We start from the raw sequence: 12,029 nt of genomic DNA, 5'->3' as shown, positions 1-12,029 counted from the left end.
CGGCCCCCTCCACCGGTGGCCCCACTCCAGTATCGTCCGGTCACATTTCCCCAGGTCAGCCAGAGTATCATTCCCCCAACGTAACCCAAGCTGGCTGACACTCTCTCGCTCTCTCAACGGGAGCCCACCGCACACTGTGTGTGGTGCCACCGCGCTTAACCAGCATTCACCCAAGCCCCCCCTAGGGCTGGTACTACACCCCGTGTCCGGGGTGTACACACAACAGTATACATCCCGCCGTGGCCTCCTAGGCCTGGCACCACACAGTGACATTCCCAGTCACTACATGTGCACACATTGACTTACACACACACACATATCGACTCACACACACAGACATTGACTTACACACACACACATGGACTTACACACACAAAGAAATGGATGTACACACACATGGACCCATGCACATACATTGACTTACACACACACATGGACTTACACATACATCGACTCACACACACATACATCCACTTAAACACACACTCACACACATCGACTCACGCACACACACATCGACTTACACACAGACATACATCGACCCACACACACGCACATCGACTCATACACACACATCGACTCACACATACACATCGACTTACACACAGACATACATTGACCCACACACACGCACATCAACTTGCACACACACACATGAACTTACACATACAAAGAAATGGACTTACACACACACATGGACCCACGCACACACATTGACTTACACACACATTGACTCACACATAAATATCGACTAACACACACATCGACTTACGCACACACACATCGACCTACACATACACACACATCCACTTATACACACACGTACATGGACATACACACACACACATCGACTCACACACATACATCGACCCACACACATCAACTTACACGCAGACATATCGACTTACACACACACATCGACGTACACACACGCACAGCGACTTACACACACACATCAACTTACAAACACACATCGACTCACATACACATGGACTTACACACACACAGAGACATCGAATTACACATACATTGACCCACACACACACACATCGACTTACACACACATACATCGACTCACACACATTGATTTACACGCACACACAATTGATTTTTTTCACTTAAACACACACACATGGACCGACACACACACAAAGAAATGGACTTACACATTCACATGGAGCTACGCACACACATAGACTAACACACATCGACTGATACACACATATATCGACTCACACACACATCGACTCTCACACACATCGACTCACACACACACATCGACTCACACACACACATCGACTTACACACACACATCGACGCAGACACACACATCGACTCACACGCACACATCGACTCACACGCACATATGGACTTAGACACACACATTATAATTTAAAAAATTACAAACTTAATTTTTTAATATTAGTTGTCTACACACACACACCACGGACACACATTGACTAACACACACATCGACTCACACACACACATCGACTCACACACACACATCGACGCAGACACGCACATGGACTCACACACACACATCGACTTATACACACACGGACGTACACTAACACACACATTGTGGCAGACACGCACATCGACTCACATGCACACAAGGACATCGACACACACTTAATATTTTAATATTTAGCAACTTAATTTTGAAATATTAGTTGTCTACACACAAACATTATTATTTTAATGTTTCCAAACTTATTTTTTAAATATCAGTTTTCTATGTATGTGAGTTTAGCGAAAGAAGCAAGAAATTAGCACTTACTTAAAATTGACGTGGTGAGGCCTCGTCCCGCGCAGAGCCCCCGGCCTCGCCTAGATTGCCCAGCTGGCCTAGGTGGCACCTTGGCAGGCTGGGGGCTGGGCTGCTAACCCCCCCCCACCCACGATCCCCCCGACCGCTCTGCAGTAATATGTGTGGCCTATAGCAGTAGCATCTACCGACTCTATAGTAGTAACTGCACGCATCGGGGTGGGGAGGGGAGAAGAGGACATAACACTGTGAATAATTTACCTCAGCATTGTGTATTTTTGTTTGCATTTTTATCGCAATTGAGAATCCCCCCCTCCACCTATCGCGTGTGTGCGTTGCTAGGGGTAACCCCCGTCAGCGTTTCGCGCATGCGCAAATGCGTGCTGTGTCGCTCGCGAAGTGGCGCAAGGAAATAATTAAATAATAACCCCCACTAAAATTTGTATTTAACTACTTTAAAGTTGACGGATGGGAAAACGGAATAGCGCTGGCTCACCACGCGGCTTATGGCGTGGAACCTGGCTACTTTTTTAAAACGTAAACCCCACGGCTTGCAAGCCAAATCCTTCGCAAGTTGCATCCACACACAAACAGACAGACAGACAGACGGACAGACAGACAGACAAAGAATGCCTTTTATAAGTAAGATTTGTGATGTCAAGACAGCTTTACTCCGAGCCAGATTCAGATGTCTTGTGAAGTCAGCGTACCATGACTTGGTTCTGGCTTGGCCCAGTAAAATGCCAGTGGAAAAACGCCACTACCGTTCTGGCCCCGTGCTGACATGACTTGGATGTGCGAATGGTAAAGGGGTGACACTGAGTCGAGCCAGCACTAAGCGGCCACGTTTGACCGCATTTAGTAGTCTAGTAACTCCAACCAAATCTCTACAAATCCACAACACGTTCTTTCCACCTCAACAATTATGCAGCAGATTCCACCATTGATGTCTCCTTCTATAGCAGCCCAGTTCACTATGGCCCCATTCCAAGATGTCTAGGGATTATCATGGATAGACGTTTGACTTTCAAACCTCACATAAAACAGATCTGTAAAAAGACCAAATCAAGAATCACCCTGCTACAGAAACGTGTAGGAATGATGTGGGATGCTTCAGCTAATGTTCTGCGATCTGCCGCCCTATCACTGTGCTTTAGCCTAGTCCAGGAGCTCGTACACAAAACTAATAGATGCACAATTAAAGAACTCAATGCCCATCATAACCGAAACACTGAACTGGCACCATTCCCCTACCTCTAGGCCTCGGCAAGGTAAGGTAATTTACCCTTTTTACCGGGTAAAAATGTAAAGGTAAAGGGTATTTTGCTAGGTTATTTAATTTTAGTGTGTCCTTCTCCTGATTTTCAGGCTTGCTTGCCGTGTCATCGCACTTGCAGCACCACGTTCTGTTGTCCACTCATTGATATGCTATTTTTTTCTCTAACCCCCCTCCCTCTCTCTTCGTCCGCCCTCCTCTGTCTATTTAAGGCCACTCCACAGAGACGATCACCTCTCTCTGTTACCTGTGTTGCTCTCTCTATGTATCTTGGTGATATATGTCTGCTAATATGTCTGTTTATTGTTTTCTGGTTAGATTTTATGTCGCTATTTCATTATACCTGATGATGATTGCTTGTGTTGCAATCGAAACGTCGTATTCTATTATTTAATTTAATTTATTATTTTATCTTTAGACGTGACTTAACCGAAAGAACCAAATAATAATTCCTGCAGTCACGAAAGTTCTAAAATTAAGATTGAACCACTTCTACGGGGAAGTTTTAAACTGATCTTTTTTCTCTCTCTCTGACTACTTGTTTTCTCTGCCTGTGTCCTCTCTTTGGAATGTTCACACTTAAATTCTAACTTAGCAATCTTTGAAATACGTAATCAACCAGGCTATGCGTTAATTGTGTGTTGACCGACCCTCTGTGTTGTATTACATTACATTTCGATATTTTGCTAGGTTATTTAATTTTAGTGTGTCCTTCTCCTGATTTTCAGGCTTGCTTGCCGTGTCATCGCACTTGCAGCACCACGTTTTGTTGTCCACTCATTGATATGCTAATTTTTTCTCTAACCCCCCTCCCTCTCTCTGCGTCCGCCCTCCTCTGTCTATTTAAGGCCACCCCACAGAGACGATCACCTCTCTCTGTTACCTGTGTTGCTCTCTCTATGTATCTTGGTGATATCTGTCTGCTAAAATGTCTGTTTATAGTTTTCTGGTTAGATTTTATGTTGCTATTTCATTATACCTGATGATGATTGCTTGTGTTGCAATCGAAACGTCGTATTCTATTATTTAATTTAATTTATTATTTTATCTTTAGACGTGACTTAACCGAAAGAACCAAATAATAATTCCTGCAGTCACGAAAGTTCTAAAATTAAGATTGAACCACTTCTACGGGGAAGTTTTAAACTGATCTTCTTTTTTCTCTCTCTCTGACTACTTGTTTTCTCTGCCTGTGTCCTCTCTTTGGAATGTTCACACTTAAATTCTAACTTAGCAATCTTTGAAATACGTAATCAACCAGGCTATGCGTTAATTGTGTGTTGACCGACCCTCTGTGTTGTATTACATTACATTTCGATATTTTGCTAGGTTATTTAATTTTAGTGTGTCCTTCTCCTGATTTTCAGGCTTGCTTGCCGTGTCATCGCACTTGCAGCACCACGTTTTGTTGTCCACTCATTGATATGCTAATTTTTTCTCTAACCCCCCTCCCTCTTTCTGCGTCCGCCCTCCTCTGTCTATTTAAGGCCACCCCACAGAGACGATCACCTCTCTCTGTTACCTGTGTTGCTCTCTCTATGTATCTTGGTGATATCTGTCTGCTAATATGTCTGTTTATAGTTTTCTGGTTAGATTTTATGTCGCTATTTCATTATACCTGATGATTGCTTGTGTTGCAATCGAAACGTCGTATTCTATTATTTAATTTAATTTATTATTTTATCTTTAGACGTGACTTAACCGAAAGAACCAAATAACAAAGGGTAAAGGTGTCAACATGCCAAGGGGTAAGGTAAAGGGTAGGGTAAAGGTAGCATGGAATAATTACCCGGTAGGGTAAAGTTAGCGCGCAGTATTACCCGGTAAATATGGTACCTTGTTTACCGCTAAAAGCTCCGTGGCGCAGTCCGTGGCCTCCATTTAAAAAGTTATATTTAAAAATACTTTTTTTAAAACACGCTTTAATGAAATGTAGCGTACGAGTAATGGCAGAACTCCACGACTCCAGGAAGTGGCCCCAAAGCTTGCCATAACGTAAGGGACCGTGGCCAATTACAGCCAACGTCAGTTGAGCGTGGACAATTAGACCCAATCCGAAACACAACATATAAAAAAGTGTTTCATTTTTTTTATTTTTTTTATGATAGAATATATTGTCATCAGTATGACATAAGTATACCAAGTTTGCAGTCGATACCACATTGGGAAGTGGGTTAAAATTGAGTTACAAGATATGAGGATACGACGACGACAACAACGACGACAACGACAACAACAATGACAACAACAACAACGACAACAAGCGTGTAAAATTGGAATCATCGAGAGTATTCTATATGAATAACGCACTCTACCTAGCATTTACCATTATAAACCTTTTTCACGTGTAGTAGTACCCCAGTAATTACCCTGTAATCGGGCAATTTGTATGGGGTAAAGGTAAAAGGTAGGGTAAAGGTAGGCTCGTTGCTTTTTACCTTTTACTTTACCTGCTAAAGGCTAAAAGGTAGGGTAGAGTGATGGTATTGTGGCAAAGTAAAAGGTAGGGTAAAGGTAGGCTCGTTGTTTTTACCTTTTAACTTTTACCTTACCTTGCCGAGGCCTACCTACCTCCCTATACTTGCGAACGTTCTGCCATCAAATATCCCAGAGACATGCAAGCTGCAAGAGAGTGTACACGTTTTCTTGCCAATTACAACAATTGTCGGTGTTGGTTTCTGATTGCCCTCAAGCTTTTCTGTAATTACCTGCATGAACATACTATTGGACTTAACGACCCCCTCTCATTAGTAGTAACCTTTCTGATATCCTGATGACGTTCTTGCTTAGTTGAACTGCATTTCTATCGAGCAAATAAGGGCAGAAATTACAAATGTTATATATTTTATCTTGTGATAGCATGATCTAGCCCAGCTATTTAAGCCTTGTTAAAATATATATGTAAATAACTTCTCTCCAACGTCTGAAAAAAGGAAGAAAAGGTAGTGGGAGAGGATTGTGAATGTGTAGCATATAAGAGAACCGGCACAGTGTGGTTAGTGCTGGATTGGCCGGTAAGGCTACCAGGGGAAGTCGGTGCCAAGTCAACCTGCCTAGTTTGTAAAACATTCCAGTTCACTTTCCAATAGCAATGGGACCTTAGCATAAACTTCAAACCATCTATTGTACTTTATAATATATTTAATAGTACATCACTTTCAACAGCTATGGGCATGCATGTCTTGTTGTGTGATTATTTTTTTTGTCTCCTGCCCCCTGAACCGACAGGAGCAGTGGAGCTCTGTCCTGGTATCCCAGGACGATTGCTGTGCCAAAACCGAAGATACCAGGGATGAACATGTAGTGGGGATTTCAAAACAATTGGCACGGTGCAAGAGGCTGATGAACCACTTGACGCACCAGTGCAACAAGACAAAGATCCCCTATATAGCCTAACAGACTTTTGGGCAAGGTGCTGTTAGCAAGCACCCATGAAGGCCGGCACGGGACACAAAGCGGTGGGTTGGCCAGCACCACACCCAGCTACCTTTGTCTCCCTAGTCACCTAGTGGCAATGTTTATACACCGCACCAGGTAATTATTTAAGGCCGAGTCAACCTTAGGGAGGCCCAGGACCAGTTCAGAAAATCGTCAAAAGTGTTAGTGGCCGTTAGCATGAATTGAACTTAGGTTGTCACGTTTCGTAAGCTCTGCACGTGGCTCTTGTGTTTTCAGTGTATGATACACTGCACTTTGCGTGTCATGTTGTAATATACATTGTGTTCGGTGAAACAAGTTTGGCAAGGAGATTTTTAATTAGATGGTCATATTGTACCGTCGAGGATACGTGGTTTCTGGGAGCCTTCCTGCCATTGTTTTCAGGGCAGAGTGTGCACGGGTGTATTGCTGACCCTTTTGAACTGCCCCTTCAAGGGTGGTGGTATGATCCGAAGAGGCTGTGCATTCAGCAGTGGAGTCAGGGTGCTAAAACCTTAAGTCTCGTGTGCTGGGGAGTCATCCTGGTCCAAAAAGAGGCATCCAGAGCTGCTAATTCTATACTATGGGACTGTGCAGTGTCCCCACAGTTTGGGCTGCCTGGGTCTCGGTTTAGATTGATGTGCTTGGTCTCAGATGTTTGGCCTTCTATTTGGCTCCCGGTAGTTTGGCGTGTCCGTCTTTAGTTGTTGGGTGTTTGCCCAAAGGTCCTGGGGGGTTTTCTGTGCCAATACAAGATAAGTGGAGATGCGTGGGCAGAAGCCCTACTGGGTAGTAGGGAGTGAGAAGGGCAACCTTGAGCACCCAAGGGTGACAAAGCTGTGACGTGGTAGGGTCCTTTCTTATGAATGGTGGCACACAAGGAAACAAGTCTCGTTGCGTCCGATTCAAAATGTTTTCCTGCCAGGTTCCACCTCTTGTCTCAGGATTAGTCTCCGGTATCTAATTACATCTCTTCCACCCACACCCCCAGGCCCTCACTGGTATTAGTAAACCCCTCCTCGATTACTAGAGCACTTGCAACTAATCTCTTGTACCGTAAACATGACCACCAGCACGTTGCACCATGAACTCGGCAATCTCAGTTACATTTCCAGACGCTGATAAATATAAGTGATGCCTGAAATGGTTGTGGGCGCTCCACTTCCCCAACCCACGTTGACCAGTATGAAGTATGGTCAAATCCAACAGTAGTTGTTCTGTGGACTCAACCCTGCCATAGGAACGGGGAATTTCCACCACTGGCTCAGGGATGTAAACAGGAGATGAGCACCGTCCAAATGTGAATTTGAGCAGAAAATCTATTTGGCAAAAAAAAATATGTTCAAGCCAGGCATCCTAGCCATATATATAGTGACGACATATGGGTCAGACAAACAAGGTCCAAACTACTAAAATACCTTGTCATTCAAAGACCTCTGAATCATAAAAGGGTTAACAGCTCGGGAAGATCTCCGGGGAGTCTTACCACGACCGACAGGGCAGCCTGTCCCCATCATGTGTGAAACATCGTTCTCTAAAATCACCGATTCTTGCCCTGACCTGATGAGAACGGGGCTGTTTTCCGGTGAGACAGCAAGAACCCTACCAAATGGCGGGAGGGGGACGGGGGACCAGTCGACTTGTCGCCTTGTGAGGCGTGCCAATAAAACCACTCCTTAACGCGCGATGGTCGGGGGCTGGCCCTCCTCTCGCTCGGACGGGTGCTTGGGTTTGCCAATGGTCGGCAGGCGACGACGTGCCCGCTTGCTATTGGCCAGAAGCAAACCACGCCTCTCGCTACGCAACTGCGTGGGGGAGGGTTTTTTTGGTTGTTGGTGCCCTGGATAGAAAGATCGAGAAAGGCGGCGGCGTTGGGGGCTGGCTGGCTGCTGCTGCTGTGACAGATGGAGAAGGGGGGGAACACACGGGACCGGAGGAGGCGGAGAAAATTCCCAGCGTCGAATGGAATTAAATAAATAACGTCGCCCAACGGGGCTCTTAAAGGCGCCTGGCAGCAGGGCACATTTAGAAAGGCTCTCCCCCTTTTAACAGCGAACGATGGCCCACCGCCGTCAATCCCACAAGACCTGATGACGGATGCTTGTGTTGCGCCCGAAACGTCGTGATTTATTTTATTTTATACCTACGTGACTTTACCGAAAGAACCAAAGAGTATGGATTCCTGCAGCCGTGAAAGCTTCAAATCAAGATTGAATCCTACAAGAGTTGGTTCAGCACGTGGCTTGCTCTGTCGACGTTACCATATTTTAGCGATTTTCTAAACAAATAAAAAAAATTTGGTGTTAAATATTGTCTCGCAACTGTGAAGCGGCACCATTATTTTTATTTTCATATTCTTGGTTCTTTCGGTAAAGTCACGTAGATAGAAAATAAAAATAAAATAAAATATTTTTTATTTTAAAGTCACGTAGATAAAAAAAAATCTAATAAAATAAAAAATATAAATTATTAAAGATTATAATTATTTTATTTGTATTTTATATCTACCTGACTTTACCGAAAGAACCAAGAATATTAATTCCTGCAGTCACGAAAATTTTAAGTCACCATTATTTTTGTCATTATTGGCCCAATAAGAATTTAAGGTTGGGCTCCGTTTGAATTCAGTGCGGTAATGGTGAGAGCACCTCGAAGGAGAACGGCCCTGTGATGATCGCTCGCAAATCGTTACCCAACAACAAGTGAGGAAGATTCTAGATTTGAAGTTTTCGTGACTGCAAGGGTCCATATGCTTTGTTTTTTTCGGTAAAGTCACGTAGGTAAAAAAAGGAAAATAAATTAATCACGACGTTTGAAATGTTTGAAATCTCGTGATTTAATTTATTTTCATTTTTTTACCTACGTGACTTTACCGAAAAAAATAAAGAGTAAATGAGGAGGATATTTTACTCCATAAACAGAACGATCAATGAAGAAGGGGGCTTCTCGCCAAATCGCAAATCCATCGGGCGCACTGTTAATGTCACAGATGACTGCCCACTAACAACAACAACACCATCACTTGTACTCTGGTAGAACAAAGAAGATTCCGACTTAACTCGGCTAAGTTGTCCCAAGGATGCTCCCCGTGGGATGGCTTGAAACGTTAAACGCAATTGTAGAGCCTGCCGCCACTGGAATTATCTCAAAACGCCACATTAAAGGATAACACGGTGGTGATTTTAGTCTTGATTTTAGATCGTACTTAGTCTTTGCGTGACTTGAATGAAGGAAATAAAAAATATACATTCACGGAGAATCTAAAAGACGTGCTGTTAAACGAACATCGATTATCTCGTGACTATTATCCGATCTCCTCACTTGAATTAGAGATTAAGACGATTGATTACTTTGATGTGTGGTTAAATATTAGCGTTTTAATCATCCCAGATGAGAAAACTGTAAACGGCGGTGGATATAAAGTTGATCTATGAATTAAAAAACCGAAAAAACTCAACCTTCTCCGACGTTAACTTCTGCATTCATAATTACAAAAAATTTAGCTCGGTCATATCGCGTAAATAACATGCGTGGTTTTCCATCCTCGTCCACCACCCAGTGTCAACTATTAAAGATCATCATCATCATCGCACGTTGTGAGATCGCTCGCCAACATCACCGATGTTGCCGAAGCGGTGAATCGTTAAGTTGGCCACGGTTTATTTATTATACCCTGACAACTTTACGTGCTGTGCAATGGTGATCGATACAAACATTTATTTACGCGAGTTGACCTCCAAAAAAAACAAACATTTTTTAATCATATCGGTCGCGAATGACAACACGCGTTACAATTAACTTCTTTTGCACCGTACGTAGCAAAAAACGTTTACATAGTCCCCGCATTAACAATTCCCTTACCTTATATAGTTCTCAGACCGTACACATCAAGAGGTTCGAGCAAAACAAATATACATAATACCATTTCACACGACCACATTGTATCGTAATGCACGTATGTTTTAAAACATTAATTACAACCTATTCCATTCCATCCCCCCATGAACCTATGGTGAATTGACATGAATTAACAATACAGGACAAAAATACAACGCATAAGACTTCAACTCTCCCCGGCCTTCACACACAACGCGTCCAGAAAATCAAATTCAACAAAAATAAAAGGTAATAAAACCTCTTCTTGGTTCTTTCAGTAAAGTCGTGGCCGAAACGTCGTGAGAATTATTTTATTATGTTTTATTTTTATTATTTTATTATTTCCATTCTACGTGACTTTACCGAAAGAACCAAGAAGATGAATTCCTGCAGTCACGAAAGCTTTAAATCGAAAGGTAATAAAACCGTTGATATTTGTCTTTGCACAACGTGTCGGAGTTGGTGGTGCTGGTGGTCACAGCTGGTGCATCTACCAGTCATCTCAGTCACATACCGTGTCAACCCAGACGGTTTACCACGTATTCTTGTACAGGCAAATTGACTTTTGAGGTCCATACTAGATACAGTCGTTTCAATACGGGCAAAAACATAGACATTTGTTTGTGTTTCTCCCTTGTGATGGAACTTTGTAGGACGAACGTTGAGATTGATAAGGGCACGGCGTGACCAATAAGGTCTGAATTGGTCTGTAGTAAGGTAGGGCACTGATAAGGGGTTGACATGTTTGCTATACACTATACACTACTATACATTATACACTACACTACTTTACACATTACTATACACTACACTACTACACTATACAATACCTGTCAACCCATACGGTTTACCCGTATTCTTGTACGTGGAAATTGGGTTTTCAGGTCCATACGGCGTACAGCCGTTTCAATACGGGGAAAACAATGTTAGTGTCTATTTGTTTGTGTTTCTCCGTTGTGATGGAACTTTGTAGGATGAAAGTTGAGATTGATAAGAGCACGGGGTGACCAATAAGGTCTGAATTAGTCTGTAATAATTTAGGCACTTTTTTGATGACGATCGCTTGTGTTGCGATCGAAACGTCGTAATTTTTTCTAAAAAAGAAAAATGTTTTTGAACCTATCTACGAGATTTGAAGCTTTCGTGATTGCAGGAATCCATACTCTTTAGTTCTTTCGGTAAAGTCACGTAGGTAGAAAATTATATATATAATTGTAACGCGTGTTGATGTGTACTATATATAATTGTAACGCGTGTTGTCATTATATATATAAAATTATACCTACGTGAATTTACCGAAAGAACCAAAGAGTATGGATCCCTGCAGTCACGAAAACTTCAAATCTAGTTTCTATGATCACTGTTACATTGCTTTTATGGCTTTATTTTGGTGATTTCGAAACGTTTTTTGGTTTGGCCATGTTTGTTTGTTGTAGTACGGAGTTAGACTGATGGCCTTCATCATGTGGTTGTTGTTGTTGTTTGACTTGCATCCCACTGGGATTTTTGCACACAGCATTGGATTACGGTGCTTTTTCTGCAATATTTTGCTGTCTTGCCTTGGATTTCTATTAGCCCATAGTCACACAGTCACTTTAAGATGTTTTATTGTTCACGTTTTAGTTTTTTATTGCGGTTGTACCCGACTCAAGATCCGAATGGCTCACAGGGCTATACCACCAAATAAAT

This window comes from Lampetra fluviatilis, chromosome 54 (genome assembly GCF_964198595.1).
Source record: "Lampetra fluviatilis chromosome 54, kcLamFluv1.1, whole genome shotgun sequence".
NCBI lineage: Eukaryota > Metazoa > Chordata > Hyperoartia > Petromyzontiformes > Petromyzontidae > Lampetra > Lampetra fluviatilis.
The sequence above is the reverse complement of the archived record's forward strand: the minus strand, read 5'-3'. Positions refer to the sequence as shown.